At 36.3% G+C, this 11,661-nt stretch overlaps 1 protein-coding gene across 2 annotated transcripts in view; it reads right to left on the bottom strand.

Moving 5' to 3' along the window:
- The window catches only part of Nrg3 (neuregulin 3), a 1,055,513-nt gene that overhangs the window by 312,412 nt on the left and 731,440 nt on the right, over positions 1-11,661 (bottom strand). The gene's annotated exons all lie outside the window — the stretch shown is intronic.

Genomic DNA, 11,661 nt, shown 5'->3' on the forward strand with positions numbered 1-11,661 from the left:
TTCACTTTGTTGCTGATTCAGTGACATAATTTTTGAATATTTGTCTTTTATTCTTTAATTCTGTTTAGGCTGCCTGTGAGTAGAAAATTTTTATATTCTTTAATATTACATCCCGAATTCCATTTAGATGATGATATTGTCTGTAAATGAAGACTCTTTCTTCTCCTCCTTTCCTGACTTGATGCCTGCCATTCCTTTTACTAGGACTATTCTGAAAAACAGAGCTAAGAGTGAATATCCTTCCTTATCCATGGTCTTAATGTGTGAAGGAAAGCATCTCTCTTACCCACCAGTATGACAATGATGATAGGTTTTCAACGGTGCCATCACTTAAGACACTTTCTTCTCATTCCTAGGTATCATGAATTTTAGCTTACATGAATATCAAATTTGTTCTTTATCCTCAGGGATATTTATAATACTTTGAATTCCCTTTAATTAGTTCATAAATTCCAGTAGGGATCTTCTATTGTTAAATCATTGGCATAGTATTTTAGATAATTAATTGTAGTACTTCTGGCATAGGTATAGTTTTACCTATCATATCTAATAGTCATTGGATGTTTCAAAATATACTTTATCTCTTTTGGATTTTTTTTCCTGTTAATCCTAGCTATTTTATTTTACAACATGTTTGCAGTAGGTATATGCTTTGTTTACATTTTATTTGGGAGAATCACCCCCAATATATATATTTGAGTTAAGGAATATGATTTCATTACATAATAATTGTGGTGTTTTAAATAAGAATGGCCCCCATAGGCTCATATATGTGAATGCTTAGTCATTAGGGAGCACTATTCTTTTCTTTTAAAAAAATTCTTCTGTTCTACATTGCATTGTGATCACTTTCCTCTCCCTCTATTTCTCCCCCAGTTCCTTCCCTAGCTCCCTCCCCAACCCCACTGATCTATTTATCTTCCTCTGTTTCCCTTCAGAAAAGAGAAGTACTCCCAGAGATAGCAAGCAAACGAGACTTAAATGTTACAATAAGACTAGGCAAAAATCCGCTTTTTAGTCCTCATTTTTCTTACTCTCTAGCTCTCTTTCCCTTCCCCCTTCTCTCCATGTTGCCATGGCCGGTCTCTCTCTTTTTCTACCTTTTCTCTTTTCCCCTGTCTTTCTACAATAAAGCTCTAAAACCATTTAAAAAAAAAAAAAAAGACTAGGCAAAAATCCTTATATCAAGGCTGAATGAAGCAACCCCGTATGAGGAAAAGAGTCAAAGGGCAAGCAAAATAGCCAGAGAAAGCCCCTTACTCCCTCTGTTAGGAGTCTCACAATAACACCAAGCTATACAACCAAAATATATATGCAGAGGACCTAGCTCAGATCCATACTGTCTCCTTGATTGATTTCAGTTTTTGTGAGCCTCTGTGAGCCCCTTTTAGTTGATTCTGTGGCAGCTTCATTGTTGACTCCTCTGGCTTCTAAATTCCTTCCTTTCCCTCTTCTGTGGAGTCCCCAAAACTACACCTAATGTTTGGCTCTGGAACTCTTCATCTGCTCCCATCAATTATTAGGAGATACACCTCTGATGGCAATTGGGTTAGGCACCCATCTATGAATATAGCAGAATATTATTAGGAACCATTTTACTGACCCCTTTCCCCTCAGTCCTGTTTGGTTCTACCCTTGGTATCTGGGCTAATATTTCAAGAATAAGCATGTGAGAATTTAAATTGATGTGCTCTGCTTTTATTCTAACTAAACACAAAAATATTTTAAGATATTCTTTTGTGACTCAGGCATTGTGTAAAGGTGTGCTATTTCCCCAAAACGTGGGAGTTTTCCCAAAGATTACTTATGGCCTCATAATTTAATTCTATTGAGTTTTGTTGCACATTGCATATATTATAAATGATTTTTACATATCTGGAGGTTTGTTTTAAAGGCCCAGATAAAAATCCTGTTTGTTACATATTTTGTATGTTCTTGAAAGAAATGTGCATTTTGATGTTGTTGACTGAAATGTACTAAAAGTAGTTATCTCAAGTTGACTGATAGTGTTGGTCAAAGATTATCCTCTTTGTTCAATATTTGTCCTTCTAGTTAAGATCACATCACTTATGTCCATAGCAGATTGTGGTTTTTTTCTTTCTGCATTTATATGATTTGATTCATTTACCTTGAATATTTTTATAAGATGTATTAATTTTTACTAGTTAATGCCCCTTTAACATATAGTCTACTTTATTAGTACTCAGAAGACTTTTATCATTAGCAATATTCTTTCATTTAAAATTTATTTCACCAAGTTTTTATATGGCCAAGGCTTGTTTCCTTTAACAACTATTAATATCTATATTTTTATTTTTAACATATTCCTATCTTCATACGTAAAATAAGTGGGACTTGAGATATAAATTAGAGATTAAGCGCTCGGCTGCTCTTACAGAACACCTGGGCCCAGTTTCCAGTACCCACAAAGTGACTAAACAACCATCTGTAATTCCACCTCTAGGGTGTCCAGCACCATCTTCTTAATTGTACACCCACCAGGCAAGAAAACGGTGCAGAGACATACATGCAGGAAAGATATTCATATACACAAAGTAAAATAAATAAATCTTTGAAAATTTGCTACTTCTCTGCAGTATTCATTTCACTTTTTAAATGAAATTCAGTAGGGTTCATAAATATCTCCAAGTATCTTTAGTAACAAAATCTCATCAACATGACTTCCTTCACATGAGCTGAATGAAGTTCGGCAACAGATGTGCCAAACTGGAATGAGAGAATCCCCTGAGACCTTCACCTTACACAAGGAACTTCAGCCAACTTAGTAAAGCTAGGAGCAGGAGAGGTATTCCTCCTTGAGGAGGAGTAAGCCAATTTGTTTCCCAATGCCAAACAGTCATCTCTGAAGACATAAAGTGACACGATATAGACCGAAGAGTATATCTTTAAGCATATATGTATATGTAAATACATATATCTATTCAATGACAATTGATGAATAAAGAAGCCATGCATTTGCAACAGGTTGGGGAGGTGTTTATGGGATGATTTGAAAAGAAGAAAAGGAAGGGAGAAATGTTGTAATTAAATTATAACCTCTAAAATAAACAACAATAAAAAATCAAATCCTATATTCTTCACCTTTTAATTTGGATATGAGGCTATTTGCATTTATTAATGGGATACATATAGTTATATTTAGATCTATCACAATATTTTTCTATTTGTCTTATCTGTGATTTTTTCAGTTTTATTTTTTTCAAGTTATATGAATGATTTTAGTAGTAAGTAACTCTGTTAATATATCCTAGATTCCTCGTCGTCACACTTGACGATGTCATCCCATTGGTGGTTTCAGTGTTTATGGTGTATTTTTATCTTGGCCAACTACTGTCAAGTGCTGTGTTCCCTCTGTTCATGCAGTCTTAACACTATACACTCCCATTTCTTTGCCCCACTTAACTCTCTGATGCTTATCATGTTTCTGCATCCCATGCATTCGAACTACATTATACACCTCTTAGATATTTAATCATATAATCATTATGTCCTCGTCTTTGTAACTATCATATCCAATGTTCTTCATTTGATGGTACAAATCCATACAATACTTCATATCACCTTTTTAATAAAGAGTGTGTCATATTAGTCACTGTGTAGACCTAATGATGAAGGAATGTTTTGAACTGAATGTACACCTGACAAAACCTTTATGTGGCTTGTAATTAAAACTTTTTCTATTTCTGTGTATAATTTGAAAGTCAAAGTTTTAATAGCTGTCCTAACATCCTGATACACTAATTCTGTGTCAGATGGGTGTATTTTAATTAATTGATTTATCTCCTTATATCAGTCTTATTTTCAACTTTTGTGTATGCCTAGACATTTTTTACTGGATGCATTTCTATAAATATTGTGAATTATTATCTTTTAAGATGAATATGCTCTGAATTATTACAAACATTCTTATGCTTTATTTTGAAATATATACCTCTCTTAAGTATATCAGGTTTGTTTCATTCTTCGGCCTTTACAAGATTAGTTTGATAGTCAGAGCCGTGTTGACTCAGGTGCTAACCATGATAACGCTTGTATTCATTCCCTTCAGTGTCCTACAAACTATGAATCCTCTGTGGATACAAGTCTTGGTGGTGTGGATAGTGGGCTAGTTCCATCCAGTACTTTTGAACAGTTCTGTGTCTGTATTTTCATAGCTTGCATGCATATATGTGCTTACTAGTATTAAAGCTTTTCTTAGCCTGTCAGGAAGGTCTAATTGAGAAGGTGGCCTCTGAACAAAGATGTGGATGAAGTGATGGAATAGGATAAGTGAGTAAGTCAGAGCAGTGTCAAAACCAGTGCTTGGAGGCTGTTGTGATGAGAAAAATGTAGAGAAAAAAATAGTTACAAAACAGTTATTAGATACATTACATGAAAGAGGGGAAGTCTAGATGCTATTCATCTTTTTTTTTTTCTTCCTCATTGCTGACAGAGGACCATCCTTTTGTTGCTAAGTCACTTCCATGTTTTTGCAAAATATATGCTAATGGGACAGAGAGTCAGTGGAGGAGACACCCATCATGGGCAACGGATCCACACATGGGACAGATGAGAAAGATAATCTGGGTAGGAGACTTCATTATGAGTGTGGGAGAAGTAAGAATTTGAGGAAGTGATAGCATTGTTTTTAGGAAAAAGCAGGTATAGAAAACAGTATAAAATACTGATACTGTTTGGCTACAAGTTTTATTTTCAGGGTATTTGAAAAATATTTAAGAAGACATAACTTCATAAATGCTTATTACTACTACTATTATTACTACTACTACTATTATTTTCAATTCATTATTTTTGGTGATGCAACCACACTAAAGTTCAGTATGTGACTTGGTAATTTTAGTGAGCTATAAAGTGATGTATATTATATAAGAATTTTCACAACTCCTTTGTAAGATTTTTAAAAATCATTTGCTAATGAAGTTATCTAACTGGTTCAATTTGTTAAAAATCAACTCACCTTTTCAGCTAGGGAGTAATATATGAACATAGACAAAGTTTATTCACTTTCTGATTTCTGAATTTAATACTTGCTGAACCCAGAGGTCAGGTGGTCTCTAAAGTTTCACAAATATCTTTCATAAATGACTGGTATTTGTTTACCTTTTTTGATTTTTCTCATTATTTATTTTGTGGTGCCGTTGATCAAAACTAGACTAAAAGGAATCTTTTATATTAGGTTATAGTCATATTGCCCTTTATGTGGGATTATAAAGTAAACATCCACTTTAGAACTATAAACATTCAGAATCAGAAAACTTTCCAGAGTGTCTTAGTCAGGGTTTCTATTCCTGCACAAACATCATGACCAAGAAGCAAGTTGGGGAGGAAAGGGTTTATTCAGCTTACATTTCCATACTGCTGTTAATCACCAAAGGATGCAGGACTGGAACTCAAGCAGGTCAGAAAGCTCCAGCTAACCAGCATCAATAGTCCCAGTAAGGAAAACATTTCATTTTAGTGGTTCTGGTATCTTGTTAATCACAGCCGATTCTTCAGCCCCAGCTAACCAGAACCACAGAATCTTCATAATTCAAAACAGCAATGGCCCTGAAAAGAGTCTTTAATTTTCCCTCTGAAATTTCACAAACCGGGTCTCCATCTTCTGCACTGTTCTCCACATTATCTTCCAAGCTCCTACACAACATTCGACAGAGCTCTTAACACCGAATGGATCTTCTAGCCCAAAGTTCCAAAGTCCTTCCACAGTCCTCCCAATACATGGTCAGGTTGTCACAGGAATACCCCACTCTGCTGGTACCAGAGTGTCTTAGTCAGGGTTTCTATTCCTGCACAAACATCATGACCAAGAAGCAAGTTGGGGAGGAAAGGGTTTATTCAGCTTACATTTCCATACTGCTGTTAATCACCAAAGGATGCAGGACTGGAACTCAAGCAGGTCAGAAAGCAGGAGCTGATGCAGAAGCCATGGAGGGATGTTCTTTNNTGGCTTGCTCAGCCTGCTCTCTTATAGAACCAAGACTACCAGCCNAGAGATGGCACCACCCACAAGGGGCCCTCCCCNCTTGATCACTAATTGAGAAAATGCCTTACAGCTGGATCTCATGGAGGCACTTCCCCAACTAAAGCTCCTTTCTCTGTGATAACTCCAGCTGTGTCAAGTTGACACACAGCTAGCCAGTACACAGAGGGATGAGAAAATTTTATAAGGTATCTTGGCTTTTAGCATCTGTGTGTTTCATCCTCCATTTAGGTATCTTGACATAATTTCATATGAGCATGCATACTTTGACATGATGCTTTTGCATACTTGTATAACACCCATGGATTTTAGATGGTGTCTACTTTTTTTTTGGCCCTTGCAAACATAATTATAAACAGGATTATTACTGTCAACACATCTGAATTTATACAGCAGAGAAGGTGCTGGTTCAGGGAACTTTGTTTTTCTTTGCCCGTTTTGTGAATTTTACTAAAATTTCTGTAAAAGGAAATCTCATTCCTATGACATGGGCAACTCTCTGTTTGTACCTTAACAGCCTGGCAGGGCTGTGCCAGATTTATGGAGACAAACTCCATAAAATGGATGCTGACCAATCCTATCTCTGTTTTTGAAAATATGGGTGTTGCCTTATCTGCTTTCCATTTTCTGTGTACTTTTTCGAAGTCCTCTGTTTCATTATTGCATTTCTAATGTCTTATTTCAAGAGCCCTTTCTGAATAAAGAAAACCGCTCCTTCACCATTGTTGTACTTATGTATTCACCCTAAGTTTGCTTTTCTTCAATCTTCTTTTTGACTGAAGAGTCTTTCTTTAAAATTATGTAAATTATTTCTGTTATTTTTGATGTGTTCTTAAAAATTCCTTCTTCTGAAATGAAAATAGAAATTATGACATTGTTTGATGTTATCTTTAATAAGTAAGCCTGTGATCTATTTCAAATAAATTCTGTCATATAAGAACAAGAGGTTGTATATGATTTAAATCTTAAGAGTAAATATTTATTACTTAATGTGATTCTTAAATAGTTAAACCCATTAAGCATTTGTTGCCAAAACAAATTCTGTATCACTTACTTAGACAATGGCTGGCTTTCACAATCAACATGTAACACTCTATTCTTTTTAAATATGATATTATGGATCCTGTAATATACTTTTAATAGAATATTCTAATAACTAGGTTTCCTATTGGTTAGCTTCTACGGTACCAGAGAAGCCAGAAACTCCAATTTTTCTATACTCAAAAATAATTGCTATTATGTTTGTTTTTAATGTGCATACCTTTGTAACAAGTTGGTATTTTCTGGAGGTTCCCTTACTAGATTTCACAGGCCTTGGCAAAGAAACTATTTCCTTCTACATCAACAAAATCTGTACAATCTATCAAACCAACCAACACTGGATGAATGAATGAATAAATGAATGAATGAAACAGAGGCATGTTTAAAAATTCATTCATTTACCAATTGTGTTCTGAACACAAGTAGAACAAACTCAAAATGTCTATTTATACAAAACTATTAACTCACATGTTTTGAAATATTCTAAAATATTACAATTTGCATACTCTGAGTGAGAAGGGCTGCACTTGCCAAGTTCTTTTCACCCAGGTTCAGCCAGCACCATAGTCCTGATCATTTTATTGGGAGACAGACTCTAAGCTATATTCTCAGCTGGCCAGCACACCAATTCTCTTCATTTTAAAATGGTTTGCATGAAGACTTAACTACCTTCCAAAAAGCCTGCAGTGAGAGATAAAATGCTTGAGAATAATGAAATGCTTTCTAAATCTTCTCACTCAATAGAGCTCCTCAAACCTTCCCTTAAGAGAGAAGGGGATTGTATCCAAGCTGCCATCATGATGTACTGTCATCTAAAATCACATCCTGTGAAAGCTCTGGGGGCAAAAATGGTATATGTAGTTCTATTTCACAACCCTCTAAATGGAACAAATAATATAGCCCACTTGCTTTGGTATTCTATGTACCTTGCTTTCCAGATGAAAATGTTGGCTGCTGCAGTATCCCTTTGGAAAAAAAATGTAAAGCAATATTTGAGTTTTGAAATTTCATCTAAAGGCTCACAGAATGTGTGAATCACTTTATCAACACGGTGTGAGCATCACTCTTCTGAGTACTTTTACAAGAGCTGAGATCTTTGTGGCCATACAGTAGAGAACAGACAGACAACCGTTAGCACTTGGTGTTTGTTTGTTTGTTCTGTAGTCCCTGAAAAAAACCACTTTCTTAGAATATACTACAAATCAAATACCAGTACATTAAAACATAGAATATATTTTTAAAGTGTTAATAGCTATGTAAAGGAAGTTGGAAGCTGCAAGCATAGTCCAGGGCCTATATTCTGGTTAATGAATAGCAGGCAAATCAAACTCCTAAATATAGGTTCTTTTTTGCAATTTCAAAAGACAAAAAGTGAGAAACATGCTAGAGGACTTCTAAAGCAAAACACTCATACAACCCATAAACAAAACACACACACAAGTTTTGCGAACAAGGTCACACACATTTCAGGCTAGTAATCTCTATACAGGTAGTCTTAAGGTGTCACTTGGTCCCATTTACCATTTGACTAAGTTCAGTTCTTGAGAAGCTTAAATGGGTGTAAGCTACTGCAGGGATATTCTTTTACTGAAAATGTCTATGTCAACAACTAGGCCACATGCGGGCAGTTTTAAGAAAGTGTTTCTTTCAGGGACTATAAAAAAAAAATCTCAACAATAAGCAATCCATCCAACTCCAGAATTACCAAGATTCAATATTCAACCAAACTTTTCTATGGCTTCTAACAACTTACAGCTGCAATTACAGATCATTTTCCTGTCCTTTTAGGGGTAGATCTTTTTAAAATCTGTGTACTTGGGCTAGAGAGATGGCTCAGCAATTAAGATATCTGACTGCTCTTCCAGGGGTCCTGAGTTCAATTCCTAGAATCCACATGGTGGCTCACAACCATCTGTAATGGGATACAATACATTTTTTCTGCTGTGTCTGGATAGAGCTAATACATTGTACTCATATACATAAAATAAATAAATCATTTTAAAATATATATGTGTGTGGATTGAAAGAAGGGGAGATCTGTATCTCTTTCAATCCTGATAGGAAGATAGGAGCCTAACTTCTAGACACTTTGAATTTGCACTCTTAAGGTAAAGGTGAAAACATTTGTGTTGCCTCAGAAATAAGCAATGATTAAAGCATCTACAAAAGCTGGTTGTATGACTAGAAGATTCTTAGTACCAAAACCAATCACCACGCGCGCGCACACACACACACACACACACACACACACACACACACACACACACACTCAGTGTCCTTCTACGCCAAACTGTCAGTTCCTCCAAACATTGAGAAGTCTCCTGTTTTTGTTCTAACAAAATTAAACTGTATTTGACCCAGGCTCTCTCCACTATTTTACTATTTACTACTGTATAGTATCAGTCTTTTCTGCCTTAATCAGCTGCCTTACCTTTAATATCATGACTCACTATAATGGGGAGTTAAATCACACTTGTCATGTGCTTGACTGGTCGAGAGATATGCTGTAATATACATATAGAAAGAAAATGAAGATAAACTACCATTAACAAATGGTGATCTTGAAATTTATTTGGCCTTATATTCCTAGAACTTGAAATACCATGAATTTTGGAAAATCTCCCATGTTTTTGTACTTGAAGAAATGAAAAATGACTGGGAACTATCATACAGAACTTTAATATTCATTTTCCTACTACAGCCAATTTTTTGCTCTTATTAAGCCTTGATTTTACAGAAATTTTCTGCCACTCATTTATTTTTATATTTTAAGAAATGTTCTCTTAAGAATTTATGAAATTCTCAGACAAATGGATGGATCTGAAGGATATCATCCTAAGTGAGGAAACCCAATCACAAAAGAACAACATGATATGCACTCAATGATAAGTGGATATTAGCCCAGAAGCTCAGAATACCCAAAATACAATTTGCAAAACACATGAAACTCAGGAAGATGGAAGACCAAAGTGTGGACACTTCAATCCTTCTTAGAAGGGGGAACAAAATACCCATGGAAAGAGTTACAGAGACAAAGTTCAGAACAGAGACCAAAGGAATGAACATGCAGAGACTGCCCCACCAGGGCATCCATCCCATAAACAACCACCAAACCCAGACACTATTGGAGATGCCAACAAGAGCTTTCTGACAGAAGCCGGATATCGTGGACTCCTGAGAGACTCTGCCAGTGCCTGACTAATACAGAAGTGGATGCTCACAGTCATTCATTGGATGTAGCACAGAGTCCCCAATGAAAGAGGTAGAGAAAGTACCCAAGGAGCTGAAGGCACATGCAACACCCTAGGAGGAACAACAATATAACTAACCAGTAACCCCAGAGCTCCCTGGGACTAAACCACCAACCAAAGAAAACACGCGGAGACTCATGGCTCTAGCTGCATATGTAGCTGAGGATGGCCTAGTCTGTCATCAATGGGAGAAAAGGCCCTTGGTCCTATGAAGGGTCTATGCCCAGTATAGGCGAATGACAAGACCAGGAAAGGAAGTGGGTGGGTTGAGGAGCAGGGGGAAGGGGGAGTGGAAGGGCATTTTCAGAGAGGAAACTAGGAAAGGGGATAACATTTGAAATGTAAATAAAGAAAATATCAAATAAAAAAGGGAAACGTTCTCTTATTTAATTTTATAGGTATACATTTGTGGCTTAGTGTACACATAAACTCAGTGTACATTCAATGCCCACAGAAGTCAGAAGAAGGCCTGAACTTCTAGAACTGGAGGTATTAATGGTTGTGAGCTGCCATGTGAATGCTGAGAATCAAACTGGGGGCTTCTGGGAGAGCAACAAGTGCTCCTAGCCATTGAAATATAATTCCAGCCATTCAAATATTTTTAAACTATATTTTGATGGAACAAGTTAGCTTATATATGCAGGTCCTAAAATTTAAGGAAGGAATTCTCAGGTGAAAGGGAGAATTGTAGAAGAAAGTGATTTGGAAAACCATTAAAGTAGTCAAAGCAGGTATTAATAAAAAAACAAAACAAAACACTTTTTTTCTTTGTTCAGACATAACAATAAAGGATTAAAAATTCTACCTCAGTATATGCAGAAGATAAGACAAGTCATGTAGAATTCTCTCTCTCTCAGCTATAGAAACAGAAAACAGGTAATAGAACCAGTCAGGTCCTTGTAAAACTAAGTCTGATTCCTCATGATGGTGGCCTCCTTCATATGCATATAGTCAGAATATGAAATTCTATGATGCACTGATCTTTTCTATAATCAGGTGATCTCCCAACATTATCAATCAATCAGATCACCCAGAACTCCCAGGGACTAAGCCTTCAACAAAGGAGTACACATGGCTCCAGCTGCATATGTAGCAGAGAATGGCCTTGTTGTGCTTCAATGGGAGGAGAGATCCTTGGTTCTATCAAGACTGGATAGATGCCCCAGTGTAGGGGAATCGAGGGTGGGGAGATAGTGGGTGGGTGGATGAGTGGAAGAACAGCCTCATAGAAGCAGGGGGAGGGAGGATGTGTTTCCAAGAGGGAGGGAAACTGGGAAAGGGGATAACATTTGAAATGTAAATAAAGAAAATATCCAATAGAAGAAGAAGAAGAAGAAGAAGAAGAAGAAGAAGAAGAAGAAGAAGAAG

Source organism: Mus pahari, chromosome 8 (genome assembly GCF_900095145.1).
Source record: "Mus pahari chromosome 8, PAHARI_EIJ_v1.1, whole genome shotgun sequence".
Taxonomy (NCBI): domain Eukaryota; kingdom Metazoa; phylum Chordata; class Mammalia; order Rodentia; family Muridae; genus Mus; species Mus pahari.